Genomic DNA, 22,483 nt, shown 5'->3' on the forward strand with positions numbered 1-22,483 from the left:
TCAAAATGAGTTTGAGGTTTTGTGATGTTTATTTAAGAATCAGCAAAACCAGAAATCTGTAAACAGAAAAGAACTTTCACACAGTATTGTATGTGTCAATGTAAGCCCCAGTGATATAAATGAAGAAGAGAAAATAACAAACATTTAAGATTTATCAAGACGTGAAGGAGCCCATTCCACAGTAATTGCAAAATAAGGAGTTTTGTACGAAAGGAAGCACTTGGCTGACAACAACTCAGAGTGAGTGATGTAGTAGGTAGGTCACATCCACTAGCGTTACCAATTCATTGTCCGTGCACTGAGTGAAAGTAATAAGGAATTACAAAATAAAAGACGCTCTGTTGATGCTCCCTTCCTCGCATGACCGGCTCTGCAAATTGCTATTAATGTGCCACTAGCATGAGCCGTTCATTGAGAGGGACGAGCCGGAGCGTGAGGAGTGGGGTTTGATTTATGGCCGTGTGTTTGGGGATTAAAACTCCGCCCCCGCTGGGAGCTCCATATTTTGTGCATGGGGGGATCCATTTGCCGGAGGAATTTAACAAGAACCACTGAACTTTGAGATTGCTTTGCCTTTTGAAACCCTGGATGGCAAAATAAATAAATAAGTCAAGTCATCGATAAATCAAGAGTCATGTTGTTAAGAAGTGGGTGGGAGGTTTGTTTTGCCTTTGAAGGATCGGGAAGTCTTTAAAAAGTTATCATGTGGTTCTGTTTTAACCTGCTTTTTTCCTTTTGTTTTTTTTTTGGTTCTAAATGGTCAATCTATCAGCCCAGTTCTAATGTTACCTTTAATATCATGAGTGTCTTGGTCCTCCCTCTATGGTCATCAATACGTTCAGTCTTCTAATTTAAGATTAAGATATAGTCCCTGTCAAACCTTTCCATTTATCAGAGACATATTCAGTTCAATTGAATTCCTTTTATTTATGTGGTGCCAGAGATAATTCTACCGGATCATACAGTCAGATTAGTTCAAAGTTTTCATATAAGGAAAACCAGTTGATTGAATGGACGTATTGACTCGAAGGTAATCCCTCACACCAAGCATGCTTGTAGCGACAGTGGAGAGGAAAAACTCCCTTTTAACAGGAAGAAACCTTTAGCAGAACCAGGCTCAGAGTGAGCAGCCATCTGCAGAGGCCAACCGGGGTTCAAAGGGATAGAAGCAGATATACAGCAATAACCCTAGATACAAAAGGTGACTGTTAACCAGCTCCACAGGCGGCTCCATCGAGGAGACACAGAGCCAGGCAGACGAGCTCTGAGCCAGCTCCCATGTCAGAGGATAAAGAGAGCACGACATTACAAGTACATATTCAGTACATGTTGTAAGGGCTTAATGTGACAGAATGAAAAGTCTGCACGACTATAAATAAGAAGACAAATTCTGTGGTTTAAAATAAAATCTCTGATTGAAGAAGGCTGTTAATTGGATAAAGTCTTAGGAAGTTCTGTTTCCAGTTTGCTTTGCAATGTTTTGATTTACACAGCCTCAGTAAAAAGACAAAACATGCTTTTTAGATTTTACTTATATTTTTTGCAGCATCTTGAAAACTGCATCATCTCCCATGCAAGATAAATATATAGCTGTCAAGTCACACCCGTTAAGGCCACGCAAATACTGTATTTGACCCCTCTGTCCCGCCGTACTCCTGCAATAGCAGCTCCTGTACATTTTAGGGATGCACGATATAATCTGCCCCCTATCTGTATCAGCCTGTATCGGCCTTAAAACTAAATATCTGACATCGGTCCCCCCACCGATATTTAACCCGATATTTGATCAGCTTCTGAGTTTCTAAAGTCTAAAAAAAGAAAGAAAAAAAAAAGACATACTTCTTCTAAAGAAGAGGGAAAAAATATTGATACATTAAAATATCACAATATCTTCATATGCTGATATATTGCCATTTAAAAACACCATATCAATCTCTTTTACTAATGAAATATTGCTATATGTCATCTTTATGCTACGAAATCCCCCGAAAATTCACAAAATTTTGCCATATTTTTATATGTTGATATATTGACTCGGTATCAATCTATTTTACTAACAAAATCTCACAAGAATTTGCAAAATATCACGAGAGTTTGTAACAGAACAATGAAATTTCACGGGATTTTGAAAGTAAAATAGATCAATACCTCGTTTTTAAAAATCTATTTTATATCAGCATATGAAAATATATTTGAGTATATTATTTTTCAAAGTGTCAGAAATGGATAACAAAACTGCTATTTTCAACGACTACTTATTTTTGTCCAGCTTTAACATCAGTATCGATATCGGTTATCTGCTACATGAGTTTTAAAATTTCGGATATCGGCCAAAATCCCAATATCGTGCATACCTAGTACATATCCTGTATTATTACACAATTCTGTGGAGCAAGAAGCAGGTATGAATTGTTCTTTGTCATCTTTATGGATAGAAACAGTTCATCTTCATTTTTTTTTTTTGCCTAACACCAAGTTTTAATCATGTACTGATTCAACCTCAGGCTGATTTTTAATAAAATTTATGGAAACAATTTCTCATTAAACCAAAACTATATTTTTGACCATCTGTTCATTAAGGCGTTGATCAAGTAACAAATGGAAGATAAAGTAAGACACAAGCATTTAAAATTTGATCTTCAATGTCATGCCAGAAAATTGTGTCTTTTTTTAGTATGCCATGAGAAAAAGTAATTGGTAATTCTGCAGGGCTATTTCAAAAGACAAATTGCAAATTAAAAACATAAAGTAAACATTTATTAAGGTTAGTATCCAAAGACTTGTAGTGCATGTAATTTCAACGAGAACCTGATTCAGCTTGATAAGCTTAAACAAATTAGAAATGTGTTTCCATTTATAGTAGAAAGAAGCTAAACGGAAAACCATTTCCTGTGTTTCTCTTCATTGCTTTACTCATAATGGAGGAGTAGAAGGAGCTGGAGCTTAACCTCCAACCCCTTTTGTTCTTGTAGCCCGATATGATGCATATTCATGGAAAGGTATTGGAATGGAACTTGACAGGTGCTGAGATTTAGCACTTAGGTCTGGAGAATTTAATAAATTCAAACATTTAGCAGATAGTGGCACCTCAGGAAATACACATGAATCCACTTGTTTGGAAGCTAAGGCTTGAAGATGGACTGTAATAAAATATGCATATCTAATTTATGACAATAAAGTTAAAATAAAAATCTTGATAACCATGTAAAATGGATCTTTTTTCAACACTAATACATGACCTGAGCTGGAACAAGCTTGCTGCTTTTCTGCCATGAATTAATGTATTGTATAAACATGATACAAATGAACAGTATCTATAGTAAAAAGCATTTAAAAAGCAACTTGCAGGTCAGAGGATTAAACATATGGTTAAATCATGAGATGAAGTCCAAGGGCATCTGCATCTGAAGAGTAAAATGATAACTACTTTCTATGTCGTTATGTAATTTATCGGTGTTGCAGAGCTGTCTATCCTGAGGTCTATTAAATATAATGATACGACGCTGATGTCTGAAAATGGTTATCTGAAACTATTAAACCAGATTTACAAGCTGAGAGGAAATTAAAAACTTTTTGAAACTAGTGCAGGAAAGTTAAAAAAGAGATTTACTGACATTTGAGTCCAACTGGGATTTGACCCTTAGCAGTAGAGAAACACATTTTATGACAGCAGCATCACTGTATTCAAAGAATCTCTGGGAACAACTTTTTCCCTTCATAATCCATGTCATGCCACCAAACAACACTCACTGCCTGTCTCTCTGTCAGCTCACCAAAAGTAATGCATCAGAGTAAACTTTGCAACATTCTGCTTGGAAAGTTTGCACTGATGCATTTATTTACAGTGAGGCCAGTGTTTCAAATCTTACTCGGACTGTCTTCTCCGCTCCAGCTCACTATCCAAAATCAGTTACCAACTGAACCTTAACCTGTGCACCAACAGAAAGTGGTGCATAACTTTTGAAGAAAAAAGATCCAGCTGATACCTAAAGCATCTGTGAACACTTGGGACATTTTCAGGTCTCATCACAAAATCGACATTTGTTATTTATTAGAACATTTTAATACACAAATATGCTTTAATCTAGCCATTTCCACTTTGGTCTTTCTGCTGGACAGTAGATCTTAACCCAGGATCAATTTACTGATGCCAACTTAACCGTTTATCTATCTATGTTGAAGAAAAGCATGCTCACACAACTATGCTCAGCATTGCTCTGCATGAGTCATATCCTTTAAATGGCATGTGATAGAACATGAGCATAAAATATGTTTCTTTTTCCAACTTTTTCAAAAGACAAGATTTATAAATTGAGCAGCTAATTCCTTTCCTGTCAACAGATTTTCCTACCTGATCTGTGCTCTGCAGCTCCTCCAGAGTAACCACAAGCCTCTTTGCTGTTTTACTGCTACTTAATGCTGCATTAAAACCCGTATATATCACACTCATTGAAATACATTCAAAATGAAAACTTTAAGCTAAGAGCGGTACTGGAGGACAGTAGAAGACCTTATTACCATTGTATCATTTAAAAAATATTTTGATGGCAAAAGTCTAGGTCAATGTACAGTAGTACCATTGGCTGGTCCCCTACAATTCCTGTTTAAACGTCAATCTTTGTACTACAGTATTCTTTCTGTCATGATTTGTGGACATTAAGATCTAAAGAGAAGTGTCATCTCCTGGTCAGGCCCTGTAATTCATTGAAAGGGTGGAGTCAGAGTTAAAAAATGTGCACGCCCAGGAGAAAGATGGGTCACTCCATTTATAAGGGGTATGCAAGTGATGGTAACTTTCCCAATAAAGGGTTAGATAAATCCAAATTTTATTCATACACATCACCCACCATATTCTTTGCCGGGTTCCTTGATGTTTATGATGCTATTTGTTCACTAATGTTTTCTCAAACCTATGAAATCTTCACAGACCTGCTAGATTTATACTTACATTGGCTGACTAATTATTAAATAAAGTAGCTTTGGAAGGAATTGTGTGCACTGATTTATCTCAGCCTACCATAGTAAATGCCACACTTCTCAAATTGTCATTTGATCTCAGAATTATTTTTATTTTTCTTTCTATGCAAATTTATTCACTTTGTTTTGATCGGTTGCTTTAAATCCCAATGAGCGATAAAATTGAAAAATAGTCAAAAGGTATTCAATTTCTTGCCAAGGAACACAGGTTATCATTATTCGGGGCAACATTTCCAGATTTCCAGGAATGTAATTGTTTTGTTTACACATCCTGACAGAGGGATGATGGCAGCGGGACGATGAGTGAGTTCTTGCCGCCCTCCAAGGCAAAATGCATTATTTGTTTGTTTTTTTATATCTGCCCCAATCTTGCAGCCAGACTTAAAGTGACTGCTATGTAATCAATCTATCTAGTTGGTATTGATAAGCCGTGAGCTGTGTCTGGGAGAAGTATTGATCAGTCCTACATTGATCCGCCCTTCGCCAAGGATCATTCACTCACTGTTTTTGCAATACTGCTGACTTGTTTAGGATGCTGCATGTCCTAAACAATTATTTGTGGTTTTCTCATATGGAGCTATTGGAAGTGAGAAATGTATCAGTGCATATGTTTGCACAACTTCAAAAGCCTATGATTGCATTACTGTATCTGGGAAGCCTGTGCTGATGGAACCCTAAGGAGTACAAGGTTTTCAGCACTGGCTCCCTATTTTTAAAAAGGAAGTCAGAGACTGGAAAAATTAAATAATTATTAGATAAAATGAATGTAAAGCTATAATTAGCCCTACTAGGGCTGATGATGACAGCGATTATCATTTATTTTTAAAGAAGAATCTAAGCTCAGTGATAAAAGGTGGATAAACAAGGGGAGCAGAAAGATGTGGTTTAATCAGACAAATGTCAACTGTTGTCTTTCTCAATGAAACTCTCCAAATAATCATGAATCTAATTTCCTGTGGATATTAAGTGTACTGTAATTTCATTTTCCTAGTTGGTAAATTGAGATAAATTTTTTATGCTTTGATGTATCACTCTCATTCTGCTCCCTCTCATTGTTCGCTACAGGACGTGTATAATCCCAGAGCAGGATATGCATGCTGTATCAAACCTGGAGTCTCCCCTCTGGGGTTGGAGAGAGATAGAGAGATGCACATGCTGATGAGAAAGCAGGGACAGGACAGACTCAAATGAGCCTGATAAGCCCTGCGCCTTGGGGAGGAACAGAAACGGATTTGCTTAATTGGCAAATTTGTTCCACTTAGATAGCGGCGGTTGGGTGCTGAACAACACCTCATCTCCGCCGGCAGACCAGGCCTCATGGGCAAATCTGGCATCCAGGTGTCAAGGTCACAATGTTGGCCATTAAGAACTGTCGTTAAATTAAGATGGAACATGATCTCCTCTGTCCGTCTCAAACTCTTCTCTTAAACCTTTCGTCATAGTTTTCAGCTGGACGAGAGAACAGGAAAAGAAATAGAGTTTGCAGCTACATAAATGGTCATTGGGAAATTTATGAACGAGGCAGAGGAGACGGCTTCAAGCTGTTTGAAGGTTTTATAAGAAATAGAATCACACCTTTGCTCTGTGTCTGCAGTGCAAAGGTATTATCCTAATACACAGAGAGTTTCAACATCTCTCAGATTAGTTCAAACTAGCCATTTTTATCAAGAGGTCAGAATAAAATCTATACCATGTTATATCGAGTATTAACAGTCATTAAACAAATGTGAGTGATGTTTTTACGTCTTATATAGCAACAAACTAGACTGAAGAGTATTATATCTCAAGTTAAATGTTCATGCTGATGACTTTTTCTCTATCATCAATATTTTTTTTCTAACCACTCTGCCCTATGTGGAGCTTCACTCAGCAAAGGTCTTACCGGTATTCCTCCAGGATTCCCTTCCAAGCAGAAATAAATCCAAACTTTGTGGAAACCAATGCAGAACACTTGAAACCATTTATCATAATTTTTTTCTTAACTGTGTTTTTGAGTTGAAAAATTAATAAAAGGTATATATTAAACTACATTAATTATCCTTGATGTCAAATTTTTCATAAAATAAAAAGATGTCAAAATACAGTTAATAGAGATAGAGCTACAATTGTCTATATTTTTATATATAGCTATCAGGTAATGAATAGTGGGAGAGTTAAATGGCTTAAATCGGAGAAGAGTTCTAATGACCTACATGTGTAATTATATAAATGGGAGGTGAAAGCAACATGAAGGCAATTAAAAAGCAATTTGCTGATTTTTATTCCATCTGATTCAATTAAACTGACAGCCTCTTCTTTTTCCCTCCCTGTGCACTCTGCCTTCCCTCAGTCACATATGGCTTTTCCTCAACCCTTCAATGACTGTCATGTCATCACATTAAACAAATGAGGTCTCGAAATCTGGCAGAACCATATTCTAGAGACCAAGGTGTATCTTCGTGTCTGCTTTATCTTTACAAATGTATGTCAGAAGGTTTTGTTTGTCGCCTAATAATTACATTTTAAGTACTTCAAAATGACTTGGGATGGGAGGCGTGATGATTAATGAAGCTAGGTATAGAATATTTGGTCATCTAATGTAAGGCTAATGAGTCAAAGAAATTGTCCCTTCAGTTGATGAGGGACATTTTTACCCATCAAAACTAAACCTTTAACCTAAGAAGACTTCTACTACTTTCACAAAGCTGCAGTGATTTCTTTTGGGCTTACCTAAAGTAAAAAGTTCAGATAAATATCAACTTTTAAAAGGTTATGCAGCCTATATATTAGTTTAACATGCAAGGACAAGTGGATACAGGCAAAATAGAGTCATCCATTTTCTGTCACAATTGATCCTTTCTGGCTTCGCAAGGGGTGCTGGTTCCAGCTGTTGACGGGCAAGAGCCCAGTTCCACCCTCGGAAAGGTCACCAGTCCATCGCAGGGCAGCACAGAGACAAACAGGACAAACAACAATTCACACCCAAACCTAAGGAGAATTTAGAGAAGCCAATCAACCTAACATTCATGTTTTTGGACTGTGGAGGAAAACAGAGTTCCTGGAGAGAACCCACGCATGCACAAGAAGAACATGCAAACTCTGCAGAGAGACCCTTGGGATTCGAGTCCGCAACCTTTTTCCTGCAAGGCAGCAGTGCTACCCACTATGCTATTAGGGGTGGAACGGTTCACAAAATCCACTGTTCGGTTAGGTTCACGGTTTCGAGGTCACGGTTTTCGGTTCGGTTCGGTATATGTTTATTGTTACACCGAAAAATAAAAAAATGTATAGAAATTAACCTCTATAAACTAATTTCTGCCTGACAAAAACACACAAAAGTAAATCACTTATAGCCTCACAGCTATTAGATTTAAGAAGAAACTTTTGGTACGTCTGTAAAGGTAAGATGTCATAGAATGGTTTTCTGGTGTCAGCACCATTGTAGCTTTGACCCTGCCTGAAATATTAGGGACAAAATACAAAATATTTTGCATTTTTTGAACCTCGCCAAAATTTTCTTTGAAATAAACATTGCAAAACACTACCAAAATATTATTTATAGCACAAAAAAGTAGTACAGACTTTTAAATCTAAATGTTGTGTTTTTAATAATCCGATAAATTTGGACTCAATCAGATGAATCATATTTATTTTAGAATGGTATTAGTGAGACATTTCTTAGGCGGAGAGGCCATTTTGGCACATTTATCCAAAAATGTCACCAAACTGGGCCAAATGTGTTTTTTACATCAATACTGGGGGTTTGTTAAAATTACGAGGTCACGTAGCAGCTGGACCCACCGGTGGGTCTGTAGGGTTCTAGGGGTTAATGAAAAAATAAAAATTAATGAAAAAAATCCAAAAGAAATTATGAATTGTAATTATTTTTAATGATCCGCGGAAACCATGGTTCATTTCCACATGTTTTGCTGCTTTGAATTTAATCATCTCGCGCATCCCCTCTACGATTTTTAAGGAACTCAGAGTGGAGCGGAAGAGAGCCACAGCAGAGGCTGTAGGCTTTGCTTTGTGCAGCCGGTCTGGAGCGCAGCGGGGTGGAGCGCTGACAGAGTATGTGGGATTTCGGGGTTAGCATGACATGTTGCTGTTAGCATAAACAAAACGTGTTACACAGTGCTTGCACACTGTTGCACTTTTATCCACAACTTTCTTTCCGCCGTCATCGTAGGTCACTCTAAATGCAAAGCGGTCCCATACAGCAGACCTATAAAGTGCTGCTGGCGCGTCTTCCAACTCCTGTTCTTTCCCAACTCGCCATACTGTACCCACACAATTCTCCACAACAACTGATTTTTTTCTGCTACACCTGGCTACGCTGCTTCGCTTCTTCTTCTTCTTGTTTACTACTGGTGGTTGGCTTTGGTCGCAGTACCGCCACCTTCTGCTCTGGGGTGTACACGCTTCGCCTATGAGAAAAAGGAGCAGCGCATGAACCGAACGCAACACACGCGAACCGAACCGAGAAAGTCGAACTGAACGATTCGGACGGTTTTCATAAACCGTTCCATCCCTATATGCTATATATATATATTTTATTTTTTTTTTTTTTTTGGGGGGGGGGCCTGCAACTAAGCATTATTTTGCAAATCGATCAATATGTAGATAATTTTTTTGATTAATCAATTAATAAAATTCAAATGCTTCTTAAAGACTTTTTTACATAATTAAACCAGGTGAAAATAAAAACTTTTCCACTTTCAGAGCTTCTGGATAGAGCAGAATTGACAGGGGACAACATTTTTCAAAAAAAATCTTAAATGCTAATTATTTATATATATATTTTTTACAACTTTGGTGTAATTACAGCTCTAAGCTGGTCTCTCTGTCAGCTAAAGGCATGTTTTACAGTCCCTATGGTACAGGTAATGACTATTTCAATAATCGATTAATCATGATTAATCCAAAAAATTTCTCAGCCCTAATATATATATATATATATATATATATATATATATATATATATATATATATATATATATATATATATATATATATATATATATATATATATATATATATATATATTTCTCACCTATTTTTGCTATGCTATAAAATTATGCTTGTCAGGTACAGCTTACTTGTTCAAATGCTTGTGCTGTTGTAAGGTGTTTAATAACATTGCTTACTGACAGTGCTTCTGATGGCATGTAGGTGACACAATTTGTAACAGACAGCGAATGAGTTATGAGTTACTCCTTCTTGAATTGATTTGAAATACTCCAGACAGTTTGACAGAGAAAAAAAGAATGTCCTTTGAGTTGAAAATAATCATTCTGACGTAAGTTGAAAGAAACTCTAAAAAACACAATAAAGCGTGTTGTTTCAATTACAAGACAATTTGGTAGTTTAATGAATCCTGAGCACTCTATTTAGGTACTACTTATGAAGAGGATGGAGGAGTTGGGAAACTGGATTATTAAAAGCAATGTATGTATTGATTTATTTCCACTTGGTTACAATATATATGTTTTCATGCCATTTTTCTTTCTTTATATAGAATCTTTAGCTTAGTATTACTACCTTTATGTTCTCTGTTTCTTGTTTTTTTTAAACTTGTTTTTGTTCCAATTGATTTATTTGTTTTACAAATGTTTTTTCCTTTTTTTCTGCTTTTATTTTCCTTCTATTTTATTATCTAATTCATGTAAAACACTTTGAATTGTCTATGTACTGAATTGTGCTATACAAATAAAATTGCATTGCCCTGCCTTTTTCTCTGTAATTCAATTACACATATGTCACTGAACGAAGAACTTTAACCTTTTCTGACCAAATACATATTTTTGATTCATATTTGCCCTTAAGGTTGCAATGGATGTTTGCATAGATGTGTCTCACAGAGAGCTTGTGTATTTAAACTGTCCAACTAAACACATAAAACAGGTCACTGTGAGACAAAAAAGTGACATAAGCTTCAACAATATATAGATTTAAATGTGTCAGATGTTTTAGTTTAAATTGGGTTCATTCATAGCTAAAAACACTGAACTACATATTGACTGAAAAAAGAAATGTTACCAGAACGAGTTCAAGTATTTTTAAGACATCTCTGCAAATTAGAGGTTCTCGTTTTTACAGGCATTTTATAGAATCTATGAGGTGTGGGTTGATTTGATGCTATAAATAGCCATTTGGAAACCAGTGGATTTTTCTTTAGTACCTGCAATGTTTACATTAAGCTTTTTTTCAGGTAAGTAATTTTCTTTAGGTGCAGAGCGAGCTCCTTACTTTACCTTATTGCTATTGAAAAATGCTTACACTGACATAAAGTTATGGCTCCATATCTTTCATCCCCATAGCTAGAGAAACCTTAATGCTCCTAATAATACAGTGTAGTGATTGCTAGGAGTCCTCTGTGTTTTATTTTTGTATTATGAGTGGGTTTCAAAGTCCTGCTATAGGATATTTCATTCAGCACATAAATATTCAGCATAATGTAGGTATAAAAGAATGCTCCATTTGTTTGGCACATGTTGGCACCGGACAAAAAGGCTTGTTGCAAATATTTTCAAGACAAGATATTCTAAAGATCAATTGAATGTTAGCAGATTATTAAAAGTAGTAACTGGCTTATCTAATGCATTACTAATCATTCACACAATGCCCACTGGTTTGCTTCTCTACATCTGGAGGAACTGTTATATTTTTGACCGAATCTCCAAAAGTCTGTGTTCTACACAGCATGCCCTTATTCACACATTGTATTGTTTCTGTGTTTAGACTGTATAAACAACTGAAACTGAAACATAAAAAGCTATTTTTTGTTTAGGTAAACATGAATTTGAGTCATCATTGTTATTGTTTTGGCAGTGCTTCATGAGCAGTGATTAATCGTAGCATAGAAAGTTTTAAATTGATTTGCCCTTTTCTCTGTTTCAAAAGAAACTCAGACTTTTAAAGGTTAAGTCATGAAAGTTTAGCTTCTGTGATACATTTAAGGCAAGTTGGCGAGGCACACAAGTTATCAATAAAATAGCAGACATATACAAGCACACAGATTTGATGTGTATGCAAGAGCCTGTCAGTGGAACAAAACAAAACAAAATAGGTCTGTCCTTGAGAGGAAACATGAGTAACTCTCTTCTGTAAGTTGGTGAATATTCCGTCATTCAGGAGATGGGAGCTTCAAAAAGGTTAAAAGACAAAAACATTTGGAACTTGTTTTTGTAGCTATAAAAGTTTTGTCTTTCCTTACAAGGGCTTTCTAAATTTAAAACTAGCATGACAGAAGTTCCAAGCAGGTTGGGAGGTGTCATTCTTCACATCTAAGTAAATATGCAGCTTAAACTTCTCTAGCAATGGGTTAGAGGTGTTGTTAGACTGGCTCAGTGAGAGATGCTTGGTCACACATAGAAGGTATGAAATAGTTTAAAATTGATCTGCCATCAGGCACAATCCTTAATTTTCTGATTTTGAAAGCTGATATCTGTGGCCTCATCATTTGTTTGGAGTTTTAACTAGCCGTAAATAGCTTCTTTTTTTTCCCCATGGAATTTTCTCGCATTCGAAGCAGGTCCAGGAGATTCTCCAACAGTTTCTTCCCCACTGCCATCAGACTGCTGAACTGTAAAAAATAAAAAAACTCTAAATCATGCAACAAACTCAGCATCACACTGATAACACCAAAACAAAAATACTCCATATTTGCACCATACATATTAATGCTCTAAACTTCCACTTTATGGAAATAAAAATGTTGTTTAATATACACTCTGGGCCGGATTTATCAAGATCCAATTTTGCGTGCAGTAATTTGCGCTCGCAAACTGGAATTTTGCGCGAGGGGCTGAACCATGGTTTGCGGGTGATTTAACAAGAGCGATTGCGTAACTGGTGGCAGGCGCAAAACTGTTGGAGACGCCCTATTTAAATGATGGTTTTGCGCGTTTTGTGGTTTGCGGCAAAGTAGTTTGTAGTTTGTGCAAACTAGTGCATTAAGAAATTTTAATCTTACAGTGACACCACCCCCTCCAAAAAAAGAAATATATATATATATATATATATATATATATATATATATATATATATATATATATATATATATATATATATATATATATATATAAACTTTGGCAACCTTTATTCCCTAAGGTGGTATGTGGCTGAATTTCTACTTCACCGCAGTAAGAAAAAAACACACAAACAAAAATAAAACAGGTGTTTTTTATTTTTAGAAAAATGCACATACCAAATGGCTCACAAGAAGTGACTGTGGATAAGATGACTGCATTGGCATGTTGCTCCACAGGCGCAGGGTGTCGGGGTTCTCCGGTAGTCAGGGCGACATGGCATTTAGAACGTCGGACAGCACTTCTGAAAAACGAGATTGGGAGATCCCAGATGCAAAAAAGTGCAATGTTGCAAGGAGTTTCGTGATATCTGGTATTGCGTGGGTCCTCCTTGTGCCTGGCTCCAAATCCATTCGGAGTTCCCCCAACAGCTCCAAAATGGCAATGCTGGATAAACGATATGTTTTGATGATCGTTTCCTCGTTCATTCCAAAAATATTCACAAGGAGTGAAAAAATGCGTTCTCTGCGTCTCCTTGCTTCATTTCGATTTCTCCTTCTTGCGACAATAACCGCTGCCATGTGTGCGCAATTACGCATACAGACCATTTGCACCTTCTTTTGAAACGTGTTAAATATAGAGTCAGATACCGTTAGCAAAATTGCTTTCAGGTTTGATAAATCACTTTGCGAGTGCTAAATTAATATATTTACATGTTATCCTCCCACAAGACGCACTTTTGCGTGTAAACGCCCTATATTGAATATTCATTGCAGAAAAAGTACTAAATGGATAAGAGACGCTATTTAGCACGTTTTAAAGACCAAATCCTTTTAGCACGCTGTTGATAGATCAGTTTGTACATTTTTTTGCGTGCGCAGTGAAATAGCTCACGTTTTAATACACGCAAACCTTTGATAAATCCGGCCCTTAGTGTATAAAAAATGACAATAAAACTTGTCTAAGTTCTTTACTGGAGCAGTCCGCCTGTTGTTGAGATACTCAAACTTAGAGTTACTTTTCTTTTGCTGCAACAGAACCACATCATACGCAAAAGCGAAACCCTTTAGTTTTCAAACAGGAATCCATCCTTATGACTGTGGCTAGATTTCTTGTCCATGAACACCAAAAATAGGATCAAGACCAAATCTGCAACACCATGGGAAGTCTAGTACACACTGGTTACAAGCTAGACCTAGTTGCAATGATGGATAAAGCTCTTATTTAGTTAAACAAGGACCGGATGACCTCTGCTGCCACTCCCAGCACCTATGTATCCCGCTGTACCATTGATTATACAGGTAAGGGGGAGTGCAATGTGTTCAGCACAGCTGATGGATGGATGGATGGATGGATGGATGGATGGATGGATGGATGGATGGATGGATGGATGGATGGACGGAGGGAATGCTCTTCTTACAATTCAAATCTGTCCTCTAGTTTGTGTTAGTGGAGCAAAGTGGAAAACATGTTTTGTAATGCATTAAAATTAGAAAAGCTCAAAAAATAACACCTTTGCAAGAAACTTTAATTGGCCTTTGGGTGTACAGTAACTAGAGGAAGTAGTCAAACTGTAGCATTGTGAAAAAGAAACAGTGGAAATCTTTATAAAAGTAAGGGGTCTGTATATCTCCGTGCTAGTTAAAGTGTAACATGACTGAGAAAATAATCACACTGAAAACTGCCCTGTCTATAAAAAGAGGATCTAGTTTAATCTTGCCACTATTAAAGTGCAGAAGGCTTAAGCTGTTTTGCTATGATCGATTCTCTGTGGTGTGACTTACAGTGTGTACAGATTATTGCTTCTAACACTGCTGAGACAGATAATGTGGCGTTCCTTGGTGTTCATTAACATCCCGCACAGCAGCCCAGCAAACTCCCGCATGGTTTGGTTACAGCAAGACATGGATGAAGTTTTTTACTCTTTCACTGTTTGCATTGCCTCTGACAACTCAAAAAGGGATGAAACGTAAGGGGATTTTAAGCTGCAAAGTTGGCTGGTGCATGCATTAAAACAGCAGACAGTACAATATATGAAACGTATTTCATTTGCATCTTGTCAGCTGACTAGAGAACTTAGGCATTAGATTTTTTTCAGCATCACAAAAATGATAGCTCTCAGAGGATATGTTGCAAGTCAAAGGCCTATGAAAGCTTTAAGTAAATGTCATGACCAAAATAAACATGCCTCCATACACAAACAACATATAATACAGTAGATTAGACTATATTGTGACCTAAATTCCTTTCAAATCTAAGCTTCAGCTTCCCACTAAGGAAAAATTCCACTGTGCGACCCACAGAAACAGCCTTTTACACTCCTTGGAATGACTAACGTCACAAAAAGAGAATAGACCATTTCTGCCTTTGGGTGCCAGTAATTTCCATGTAGGTGTGACTAATGGAGAGTGCTGGTTTTGTCACTGCATTATTTACTAACACCATTCTCTTTGTTATCCACATTCACATTAATGAATGCATGAGGAAGTGCCTATTTGATGACCACAATGCACGGGGGAAAGTCGTGGTACACCAATGCTCCATTTGTGAGCGCTGAATGATTCATCACACAAAGACACACAGCTGCGCATAGAGCATGGACACACACTTTTCCATATTTATCAAGCCTGTTGATATCTTTAAAAGCTCTTTACATTCTACTTTTACTTTTTTATTACTAATCTGTATTAAAACAGAACTGAGAATGGAATAAAATATGAAATATTCTGAATATTTAATAAAAGATATGTTAATTTTAGCTTGTTTAAATATGATAGGGCCAAAGGTAATTTTGATCAAGTTTCAGTGCAGTTGCTTGTGAATTTTATAGCCATTTTTAAATTTTTTAGAACCACACTTGTTTATTAAACTTGCAGTAATTGAAATGTTTTTAAGACTACTGTGACATGTTAAGATCCCTTTTGAAAGGGTTGAAAAACAATAAAGAATAATATTTCCCTTTTCTTTTAATCATACAGTGCATTAGAAAATTATTCATATTCCTTAATTTGTATACATTTAGTCACTTTGCATTGATGATATATTTAAGAAAGAATTCATGAAATAGCCCCCTTGCAACAAAGAAGCAGAGAAAAAAAAAATCAGTATATAAACACGGGTGTAAAAAATAAAGGTCTCCTGAGAGATCTCCACCCAGACCTATACTAAATCATCCGCTAACTCCTGGACAGTCTGTGGTGCAACCTGACGTTGGTGGATGGATCGAGACATGATGTCTCAGATGTGCTCAATGGAACACATGGAGGGCTGTGCGGCCTTCTGAAGAAATGGCACCCCACACCATTACTGACTAAACTGCAAAACCAGTCTTGCAGAAGGACGTTGCAGGTAGCAGATCACTCTCCACGGTGTGTCCAGACTCTGTCACGTGTGTTCAGTGTAAAACTGCTTTCATCTCTGAAGAGCACAGGTTCCTAGTGACAAATTTGTCAATCCTGGTGTAAAGGATTCTTCTTGTTCCTGGAGTAAAACCCCATCTTTGAATCTTGATTTCTCATACCATTCTCATGGAGCGGGTTTCTAAGCATTTGAAAATATGCATGCATATTTTTGGCCTGCTGCAGGTCATTATGCAGGGACCTGGCAGTGTTCCTCCTGTTCCTCCTAGTACAAAGGCTGGGTCGTTGCCCTCCTACAACCTCCTCCGAGTCCCTTGGTGTACTGGCCTGTCTCCTGGTAGTGCCTACAGCCTTTGGACACTATGCCAGCAGACACAGCTAACCTTCTTGCCAGAGCCTGCATTGATGTGCCATCCTGGATGAGCTATACTACCTGAGTCACTTGTGTGGGCTGTAGAGTCTAATGCTACCACAAGTGTGAAAGCACCGCCAGCATAAAGTGACCGAAACATCAGCCTGAAAGCATAGGTACTGAGAAGCAGTCTGTGGTTCCCATCTGCAGAACCACTTGTTGAGTATGTCTACATAATTGTCAATATTTTCACCTGTTGTCAACTGCATTTGCACAACAGCATGTGAAATTGATTGTCAATCAGTGTTGATTCCAAAGTGGACAATTTGATTCCACAGAAGTTAGATTTGAATGAAGTTAAGAAGAAAGAAGGTGATGCACTTGTAATTTTCTAGCGCTTTATCTGGGAGTCATTTGGGCATCAGTTTCAGCAGGGGGCCTGACACTCACTAAACACGTTCACAGCTCCTTTTAGCGAAAATACCCAATGTGTTTAAAGGCCAGCTGAGAGACATATTTCCTCCAGGTCTTATGGCAATCTCCTAGGCCTCCTTTCAATTTAACATGCCAAAAACATCTCCTGAGGGAGGAATCCAGAGGACATCAGATGCGCGGTCAATTGACTCCTCTTGATGTGGGGGAGCAGGAGCCCTACTCCAAAGCCCGTCACAAATGTCCCAACCCCTCACCGAATCTATAAGTGAGTGTAAGGCTCCTATAAAGAGGACATTCATCTTACTTGCCTTTATCCAAGATCCTGCTCTTTCAGGTTTGACTCAAAGCAAGGTATTAAACATAAATCTGTGATTGCTGTTCTAACAAGCTAAACAATGAAGAGACACATCTCTTGACTGAGGGTTGACAATAATGGTAAAGTCAAACCTACATTTCAAGAAGCTCTTAGCAGCCATTAACATTGTTATAGATTGTCCTCCATGCTTCCCAGAACCCAAGGACTTATTTTTTCCAACACCCATTCCATTCTGATTTATCTAACTGGATACTGAGCTCTGCAGGTTTAAAACAAGGTATCCTCTAGAAATCTCAAACAAATCTTCCCTAAGCACAAGCTTCACACCCAAGAAACTTTCATTCGAAATCACTTAGACCCCTACGCCAACAGGAATAGGGGTCCATGGTGCTGTTTAATATGTAACGGTTACCTACAAGCCACAGTGCATACTTTATAAAAAGTACCATGACAGACAAGTCTTCTATTACTAATAGTGAGAAAAACCAACACTTCCTGTATCAAAGCTGAAGGGGACGAACATGCAACATCGATTGACATCACATTGTAGGATGGCAACATATTATGCAGCACACAGAGTATTCAAGGTAATGGAGAGATACTTGGACACACGTGTATTCTTTCACAATCAATGTATTAAAGAGTATTAAACAAAAAAGACATATTGGTGCACAACAGCAATCAACTAAATGATTGTCTTTTTTATAACACATGATACAACGTAAAATCTTCTTCTCCTCATAGAATTGCTCTTTTAAATAGAAATCTTTCCTAAATGATGTATTTCTATCCCTTGGATTTAACAAGTAGTTTTCTTTTTTTAAAGACTGAGATCTTGGAATATCTAAAAGTTGAAAAAGAATGAGGAAAAAATACTACAGAACAGAAAAACCTCAGTAAAAAAGGGCTAAATTTTGCGGATGTTGAAATACAGATTGTTACATGCAACTGGACGTCTAACAACCAGCAGCCCCCTGCCTGCCTGTCATCCAATTAGAGCCTGAATGCATGCTTGATAAAACCAAGGGTGGTACAAGAATCAAAAGTCAGTTGTGTAAGTGTCAAATAACTAAGCAAAAATAAACAAAATAAGTAATATAATAGGAGAATAGTAACCCCAAGAGTCTCGGCTGACTATATCTGTGATTTTATAAAATGATCACCTGGAAGCATATACTTTTTTGGCTATCGTTATTAAAGGTAGGCATTGTCTAAAACTTGAGGATATCACTCCATCATTCTCATTGCTATAATCGCTAATGCATTAACGAAAGATGGGAGTGCATATTAACTTCCATCTGTCTTCGCCAACCTTCGATTCTATTCAGATTCTATTCAATGTTTTATGTATTTGCTTTAAATGTACATTAATATGATGGAATATTCTGAAATGCACAGAACTTTACTTTTTAATGTACTTTCATAGCAAAGAAAATAGCTGCTGTGATCCTCAGTGTGTAATTTGTGCCCTAATTTCAATGCTTTGAGTTAACTACATGCAAGAAAAATGTTGGCCTCTGAAGACAGCCTTAGGCTTAACTCACTGCTAATTAAAATATAATTGGTTAATTCTTCTGCTACTTTTTGAACAAAACCTGCATGGGTTTGGTTGTCTTTCTCAGCATGTCCTTCCCTGCCTATAGAGAACAAGTAGAAAACTTGGCAGTTTGCTTCTTTTCTATCAATCAAACAGTTTTCTTCAGTTCCATGAAACAACTATTAAATATTAAGCTTTAAAATGTGTGATCTTGGGAAGACATTAAATGACCTTACACATACTGCAGTAGCAAGATTTTTATAAGAAAAAAAAACTTCAGAGATCTTTACAGGAAATACACTGATAACTAGAATGACATGAATGTGAGGAGCTGATTATAATTCGCACAAAGGCAGGTAGGGGGCACGAAAAAACGTACAAGAAAGTGTCCTGCTATGATGAGCCTTTTTCTTAATAACAATTTTACACACACATATACAGATGATGATTTAGGTGGAATAATGTGGTTGCATTGTGCAGGCTTGCTTTAGTTGAAAAGGGACAGGGGAGCTAAAAAAGCGAAGTGGATGGTGTGGTAAATGTAAAATAATTTGGAATTCTGGGAGAAATCTTTTTAAAAAAACATTAAACATTGTAATAAATTAGTTTACTGTTTATTTTAGAACTTTTAGTAAAGGCAAGCCTTATAGTTTCTAACCTTTAGCCAAACGATTTGTTGCAGTTTCTCCCATTTATAGAAACACCTTTACATTGTTCACATTCATTTTATGTTTACTGATGCTTTTTCAAACACTAACAAATCTAGACTTAAAAGAGTGTAACTTACTTTTTCTTAATATAACTCTAACTTAATTTGACTTATCCCATTCTCCTATTTACCCAGTGTTTTGTCTTTGTGCTAATTTACAGAACTGCATTTTTACTAGTAGGTCATAGAGTAAGGGTACAAGTAGCTAAGGAGCTTTGCTTAAATAAGAAGACATGGTAATGGAAAAACGAATAGGTGTTGTTTTAATATTAATTAAAAAAAAGGAAAAATCTGGTCTGAAAAAAACCAGGAACTGTAATTTAAATGCATTATTTACTGCAACAAACAGCTAGCAAGGTTGATAAACAACAATCTTTGTGACATCCATTTAAGAAACTGAAATAAATTCAAATCAGTAGAACTTCTCCATTAGTTTTTATTAAAAGAAAAACAAATTATGTGATGAAGGACATTCGTTTTAGATCAACCATCTTGAATTAGTTTTTTAACCTTTATTTCTCTTCCTTAAGCTGAAAATATCAGAGGTTGCTATTGCCTTTGCTCACCTCAGTTACTATGGTTGCTTCTCCCTGAAGTTTGCTAATCTAGTCTTTGTTGACTGATGAACAAAGCACTGACACCTGTGTGCCGGCACAGGAGTATTGAAGGATGTATCAGATTTAAAGCAAATGGAACTGCAAGACTGAGCTGGTATTATGTGAACATTATTTTCACATCAAACGTTCAAGTAAAACAGACAGATCCTAACTAGTCATTTTGTAATATTAGAGAATATATATCCTAATATATATATATATATATATTTTAACTAAAGTTTGAACAATTCTATTTCATTAATCTTGTGGTTAGTCTACATAAAGGCTTGCTGTTTTTTAAATTTGAGGTTAGAATTGGTGTTTTGTTTTTGTATAGATCACACACTGTGTCTTTTAGTAAATGGAAAGCTTCAGATGGCTGGGCACACAGGCTCTGATATTGACATACTTCCCTGCTGAGCCTCCGCATGAAGGAACACCGCATCAGAGAGCAGCACCACACACACTACTCAACAAGGATGTCCGTGAAAACCTCATTTCATATTCATAGTCAAAATTAAAAAGACCGTGACAGCTGATTTTTCTTCTCAAATGATTACACACTCATCCTTAGCAGAATAAAAGAATTGGAAAAAAAAATGAATGCATGTGATGCATTTTATAAGTCCTGACCAGGCACCCCTTTGAGACAGACTAAAAATACTTATATTTATTGACATTTTTGCATTTTATCTACATCACAAACAAACAATGATACCTTACGAATTATGTGAAAGACAGTTGATAAATAGTTTTTAATTGGAAGTAACAATGAAATCTGTTCTTAATGTATATTTTGCCTACTTTAAATTGCCTTATCTAGCTATGTAGAGACCAGCTGTAAGTAATTTAATCTCAGATTTTCTGTGAAGGTTTCAGGTTATTGACAAAAAGCATTATAAAGACCAAGGAACATTGGAGACGGGTCAGAAAAAGTGTAAGATAGAAGCTCTAATCTGGATTAATTATAAATTAATAAACCCAGCTACTTATAGAGTACTACTTTATCCATCATCCGAAGACAGAACAAGAATGGGAAGAATACAAAATGAGCAACATATGGCTTCCATCTAGAAAGATAGCCTTGATAACTAGAGCATTATTCAGATGACCGTCCAAGAGACTCAACGTGACTCAGAGATTAACAGCTCATGGAGAAGAATCAGTTGACTCTTTCGCTCTAATCTGGCCTTTATAAATGAGTGGCAGGTAAAAGCTGTTGTTGAAAGAACACCATGAAGGAGACTAAGCCAAACATGTAAAAGACGGTGCGCACTTTAGAGAGCGCCTGCACTTACCATTCCTTAAGTGAAGCACGGTGGTGGCAGTAAACGATTGAGAGGATTCGATTCTTGAAGCAGATAATCGCTCAAGGCTGCAAATACGCGAGCTAACAAAATCTAAGGCCGTTTCTCAATCCACATGAAAGCGAGTATGGACTCATGTTCTCGCCAAGTATGTTCATGATAAGACCAAAGGAAAGTATGGACTAGTGGAGAACAGAAGCACACAGCATAAATATGTGTTCATTGGAATAAAAATGTACTTGTGACATCACCACATCTCGTCAGGAGCTGATTTTCATCTCCTGTTATTAATAGTCAAGGCAATAACAATTTGTGACTTTTTTCACTTAGTGGGGGAATAATGGTTAACACAGTTTGATAAACACAAATCAAATGGATATTTTGCCAAATAAAACAAAAAAACCACCATCAGAGCCAGCGGTACTTCTGCATATAGTAACGCATATAAGTATATATGGCCTTGTGTTCTTGTGCACTTAAGAATGCAGGAAAACAAATATTGAGAAACTGTCTACATAGTTTAATTAACTACATGTTCATGGGTTAGAATGACCTTAAAAAATTCCCTAAATTTTTCATAACATTAAAAAAACCAGCATCTATTTCCTCCCCTTCACATTTATAAACCAAATTGTGATGATCTATAAAATCAAATCAAAATAAACACCCTGTTTGTGATGGTAATGCCACAAATTAATAAATAATCAATGTTTGATATGGAAACCTAACTGCTTTATCTTTATCTTATGACCTCTGAACTGAGATGTAGAATGAAGATGAAGCTCTAGAGCAAAAGCGTATTCTCTCATGACAGCTATGAGTAAACCAGACAGATGACAGCTGCTCTCGAGGCAACATCGGGTAAAATGTTTCTTTGAAGTGCAAG

General features: G+C 36.7%; 1 protein-coding gene across 1 annotated transcript in view; it reads right to left on the bottom strand.

The window, feature by feature from the left end:
- The window catches only part of LOC119773220 (netrin receptor UNC5D-like), a 280,262-nt gene that overhangs the window by 70,580 nt on the left and 187,199 nt on the right, over nt 1-22,483 (bottom strand). The gene's annotated exons all lie outside the window — the stretch shown is intronic.

This window comes from Cyprinodon tularosa, unplaced genomic scaffold (assembly GCF_016077235.1).
Source record: "Cyprinodon tularosa strain WSP-4 unplaced genomic scaffold, ASM1607723v1 ctg750, whole genome shotgun sequence".
Lineage (NCBI taxonomy): Eukaryota > Metazoa > Chordata > Actinopteri > Cyprinodontiformes > Cyprinodontidae > Cyprinodon > Cyprinodon tularosa.